The 6,000-nt window shown below is 35.6% G+C and overlaps 1 long non-coding RNA gene across 1 annotated transcript in view; it reads right to left on the bottom strand.

Moving 5' to 3' along the window:
- Positions 1-3,177: 3,177 nt before the first annotated feature.
- The window catches only part of LOC145520381 (uncharacterized), a 169,245-nt gene continuing 166,422 nt past the window's right edge, over positions 3,178-6,000 (bottom strand). The window contains exon 6 of the long non-coding RNA XR_014064441.1: positions 3,178-3,380. This is a non-coding gene — a long non-coding RNA (uncharacterized LOC145520381). The remainder of the gene's footprint in view (positions 3,381-6,000) is intronic.

The raw sequence follows: 6,000 nt of genomic DNA, 5'->3' as shown, positions 1-6,000 counted from the left end.
GTATACCTCCACATGTGATTCATTTTATATAAATATATAATGCCAAAGTAATAAAATAAAGAAAAGATAGAGTTAATAAATCAGAATAACACTGAGATAACTGGGCAGACTTTATTTTTTGGGGCTCCAAAATCATTGGAGATGGTAATTGCAACCATCTGTGTCTGAAAATAAAAGACGCTTACTCCTTGGAAGGAAAGTTATGACCAACCAAGAAAGCATATTAAAAAGCAGAGACATTACTTTGCCAACAAAGGTCCATCTAGTCAAGGCTATGGTTTTTCCAGTTGTCCATGTATGGATGTGAGAGTTGGAATATAAAGAAAGCTGAGCACTGAAAAATTGATGCTTTTGAACTGTGGTGTTGGAGAAGACTCTTGAGAATCCCTTGGACCCCAAGGAGATTGTACCAGTCCATCCTAAGGGAAATCAGTCCTGACTGTTCATTGGAAGGACTGATGTTGAAGCTGAATCTCCAATACTTTGGCCACCTGATGCGAAGAGCTGACTCATTTGAAAAGACCCTGATGCTGGGAAAGATTGAAAGCGGGAGGAGAAGGGGACACACAGAGGATGGTATGGTTTGATGGTATCACTGGCTCAGTGGACATGAGTTTGAGTAAACTCCGGGAGTTGATGATGGACAGGGACGCCTGGCGTGCTGGAGTCCATGGGGTCACAAAGAGTTGGACACGACTGAGAGACTGAACTCAACTGGGCATAAATATGTAGAAAATCCCAGTGGTAAAGAATCTGCTTGTCAAAGCAAAAGCCGCAGGAAATGTACATTTGATCCCCTGGAGGAGGAACTGGTAGTCCACCCCAGTATTTTTGCCAGGATATTCCCATGAACAGAGGAGCCTGGTGGGATTCAGTCCATGGCATCACAAAGAGCTGAACATGACTGAGTCACTGTGAACACGTGCATCTCATTATATACAAAACTTAGCCCCAAATGGACAATAGACATAAACATAATCTATAAACCTGTAAAACTTCTAGAAGAAAACGTAGAATAAAGTTTCTTAGAGAAAAAAAATAATAGCTATTGTTATACGAGTTGATGCGGAAGAAATGTTGAAAACAGAAACTTTATTTTTATCATGATAAAATAAAAAGCCCCTCAGATAAAAGAGTCAGGCATGACTGAAAGGACTTAGCACGGACTCATAGTATAAAAAATAAAATGTATTTTTGATACAAATAGAACAATTAAGACTATCAAGCCCAGAGGAAAACCACAAATATATGGACACAGTTTGTGACAGGTTGAGTTGTAGAGCAATCAGGAAACATGAACTTTTTAAATAAGTGATGGAATAATGGATATCCATATGGAAAAACAAAATAAAAATAGGATCCTACTTCTCATTATTCAAAAAAATACATTCCATAAATATTAAATGACTAAATATAAAAAGATGTATATAATTTTATAAGAAATGATAATTACATTATGATCTTGGTATGTGAAATGATCTTGTAAATAAGGATCCAAAAGTGGAAACCATAATGGAAAATTATTTGTGTTGGCTTCAGTCTATTGATAATGACGCACTATTAACCAGGAACATCTAGGACGCTTACCTGGACTTATATTATTTTGGCAGCTCCCACAGTCATTTCCCTAACCAGAGCCAATGGTGTGGCTGGTTCTTATGGTTCTTATGATTGCAAGACACACTTCAGAAACAACCATCATGTAAATTTGAAAAGACAAGGGTTATTGCTTATAAGTCCTAAGGGTACATGGCACACTCAGGCACACTCAGTGAGGTCTTGGGTAGGAGGCGAGAGTGTGCTTATAGCTCTACCTTTATGAGGGCCAAGTGTGGGGTGCTTAGAGTTTCCTGGGTTCAATATTTGTTGGTGAACTTAAAACATAAGAGGTTTACCATATTAAATAAAAAAAAAAAATAAGAGGTTGAATTAAAGCAGGAAGGGAAAAGCAAGTCAGCTATCCATAGAAAACAGTATGGAAATTCATCAAAGAATTAAGAATAGAATACCATATGGTCCAGATATTCCACCTCTGGGTACTTATCCAAAGAACAGGAAAACATTCATCCAAAAAGAAATATGCACTTCAGTGTTCACTGAAGCATTATTGATAATGCTAAGATACAGAAACGATCTAAGTGCCCATTATGGATGATAGAATAAAAAAAGTTGTGATATATATATATATATATATATGCCCAATTTTTTGCATCTTCTCATATCTAACACTAAAATCATTAATGAAGATATCTGTTGACTAGCAGAATCTCATTGTTACTAGTAGCAACCCTCTGTCAAAATGTATGCTTCACAGCACCATACTCCCCCTTCACCAAAATCACATATATACTGACCTTCTCCCTTACCTCTTTGGAGTAGCTCCTCAGAGCTATCTGAGATGCTGTTTCCTGGGCTGTAGTCCTCACTTTGCCCCAAATAAAGCTTAACTCACAACTTTGTGCATTTTTTTTTTTTTGTCTTTACAAATCTGAGTCATAAGCAGCAAGTGTCCTAATTATTATTATTCTTTAAGTTGTACAGTTTTTATACTTCTTGTGTGAATGCTCTGTTTTATTTCAGTTTCATAAGAGAGTATAAAGCAAAATACTTATAGAGATAGGTGTGGAATTGGTAAAATACTTTTCAGCATAAATCACTGTATCTAGGACATAGGTTCTGTGAAACTACATTTTAGAGATAATTTTGTGGAGTTAGGGAAGTTACTAAAATAACCATATAATGTGAGAAACCTTTAAATTGCACAGCTTTTAAGAAAGTGATACACAGGCATGAATATTATACCTTGACACATAAAAATCACTAATTTATTTCTAGTTTTATGTATGAAAAAGTGTAAGCAAGGATAGTAAATTTTTTAAAAAAGACTTTTTTCGGAGAAAATTCAAAGATGAAATGCTGATTTGACAGGTTATGACAACTATGATAAAATAGGTGGAAATCTTTGAAGACATAGTGTGATATTCTGTTGCTCACATTTCTTTTAACAGAGACACAACTTCCTTTCCTTTCAATTCTGCCAAATATTGCCATGATAATTCAAAATCTTTTTTGTTAACAATTTAATGAGGCAACTTGGGCTCTGCTATTAAGGGGTTAAATATGCATAAACTGAATTGTTCTTTAATCATCATAAAACAATTCTAGAAATTCTTGTTGTTTCTTGTTTTTGAAAGGCACATGTGGCATGATACTTTTGTGATAATTCATAATATTCACGTTATAGTCACACACTATAATTTTTAGATATTTTTGTTATATACCCAAAGTGTTCTACATAAAGATAGAAAACATTTGACTCACGTTTGTTTTCATGAGTGCTCCAAAATTTTTGTATTCCATAATGCAGCACCCCTGTCATCCTAAGATTGAAAAAAAAAAAATATATATATATATATATATATTTACTTACACAAAATTATAGTCCCCTCTGTGCACAAATAAAGACACAAATGCAAAGTCGTTAAACATAAAAATTGTTATTTTAATTGCAATATTCAGGTAAGAAAATCCTAGAGACAAAGAAAATAAAGATGTCCTTGGTTAAAAATATTTTGCACTATTTTCACCTTTTATTTCCAGTTAAAAAATATTATTAAGGTTATTATTTCTAAATGAAGGAGGAAGTTGTTTAGTCTCTTAACGTTTACTGCTTGAGCCAGCCAGTAAAATTCTAAAGATGTATAAAAGCATTTACTCAACCACTAAGAGACAGCAGTTCAGTGTTTAACATTCTTGCTTTTTTAATCTCTCTCTGGTTGATTTCCAACTCTACAGATCAATAAATTCTGCTTTTAAAATATACTAACAAAAAAAAATATCTCTTGAAAGATAGGGGAAATTACTCCTGAAATACAAAACCAACCCTAATAATAATAATACTAACAATCAATCAACTGAAACATCAAGAAATTATGTGTGAAATGCAAAAAGGAATTGAGAAAATTGACAATTAAACATTTAATCAAGAAAAATTTCATGCAATTATTTAAAGTCCATCTTTTCTCCAGTAAAATAATCCACTCATTATAATAATCATATTAGTGTGTTAAAATTTTTACTGGTCAAGACATAACTTCTAATCCCAGAGAGGTAAGTGAGAAATTACAAGTGCACACAAACAGTTAAGGAGACCGTGAAGATTCTGAACAGAAGACACAGGAACCAAGTCCATGCACAGCTCATGTAATCACGGACAAGAAAGCTCATGACTTTAACAATGGAATTTTCTTTTTCCAGTTAAGTAAAGTTCAGAAGTAACTTTTCCAAATTAACAATTACATCTTAAACTCTGCAATCTCTTAATACTGGTTTTGTGAACAAATTTAGAGCTCCACAGTTAGGTTTATCTAAGGAAAACATGTTTTGCCTTTAAAGAAAAAAAAAAAAGTTAAGCACACAATGTTATGTAGATTCCTTCAGAATCAAGGAAAATTATATTACTTGCAACTCACACAGGTTCCAAGTTAGAGCACTTTATTTTTAGTCAGATGTATTCTGCTCTCATTTTACTTAACTACATCAAGGTCAGTGAAACATTCCCTTCTCTAATACACATCCCTCTTTCTTCCCCTTGATCTTTTGATCCAGGATTGGCAAGTGTGAGAGACCCTGAGGCAAAGCCATTGACATGGAGAATCCAACAGAGCTTAAAGAGTCCTGAATTCTATTTTTGGAATTTCAAACTTCCCAAATAAGGCTTCCCAGGTGGTACAGTAGCAAAGAATCCACCTGTCAATGCAGAAGAATCAAGAGACATGGGTTTGATCCTTGGGTCGGCAAGACCCCCTGAAGAAGAAAATGGCAACCGACTCAAGTATTCTTGCCTGGGCGATTCCATGGACAGAGAAGCCCTGGCAGGTTACAATCCATGGGGTTGCAAAGACTCAGACATGATTGAGCGACTAAGCACACACACAGAAAATTTCCCAGCTATGACGTGTACTTTGGTGACTGTGATCTGTGATACGTAGAGTTCAACTTGCCATAATGTGAGGGGGATATATTCTATTCAGTTTTCAGGAAACCCCAATTTCTTCTCTATCTTGCCCTGCCTGGCTTGCTTTTCTTGTTTACTGCCAGCACTGGTTACTCTTTCCAGAAGAATTTGGAAGGAGGAAGGAGACAATATGTCCTATCAACCTCCCAAAAAGCCTCACGCTGAAATCTATCTTGTCTGAGAGACGCCTGTGCCACCAGGGAGGACCCTGAGTCAGAATGATTGGCCAGAGACAATCTGGAAACTAACTCCTTTACAATAAAACCTGAGACTGTTAGCCATGTGGCAGAGTTTTCTCCTGGGTTCCCTTACCCTGCTGCTCTCCACCTGGGCACCCCTTCCCAATAGTCTTTTGCTTTGTCAATACGTATGTCTCCTTGGATAATTCATTTTCAAGTGTTAAGTAAGAAGCCACCCTTTGGTCCTGGAAGGAGTCCCCCTTCCTGCAACATAAACATTTTATGCAAACTGATCACCCTTTCAGAGAACACTCCCACTGCTTCCTTCCCAGTTTGTCTAATTGCTTTTTTCCAGAGGGGTACATCAACTCTTTGTCTTTTTTTGGTCTTCTCCCATTCATTCCTTAGCACCTTCTCCTTGTACCTGGCATATTTTAATTCTTCAGAAAATCAAACCATAAGCAAGGCTGATCCTCTTTAAAGTCTGAGACCACTTCACCTTTGTTCTCCAGGTCCCAATCTTCTGACAATTCCTCTGGGAAAATTTCCCATTAATCATGTATAGGATTTTCTTTGTTATTACTGACCAAGTAATAGATATAGAACGTCCTTTCAAGAAAGTCCATTTTGCACTAATAAGCAAAAAGAATTGCTCCAAGAGTAATATTCCTTGAAGTGATACCAGGAAAAGATAGTTGATCAGTATTTCAAATTTTATATATATATATAAGGTTATATATAAGGTTATATATATATATATATATATAAGGTTTTCAAGGTTCAGTTGAGTCTCCCATGTTCAGA

This window comes from Giraffa tippelskirchi, chromosome 9 (genome assembly GCF_054371585.1).
Source record: "Giraffa tippelskirchi isolate mGirTip1 chromosome 9, T2T-mGirTip1v1.2.pri, whole genome shotgun sequence".
Classification (NCBI taxonomy): domain Eukaryota; kingdom Metazoa; phylum Chordata; class Mammalia; order Artiodactyla; family Giraffidae; genus Giraffa; species Giraffa tippelskirchi.
This window is presented reverse-complemented; position numbering and strand designations above follow the sequence as displayed.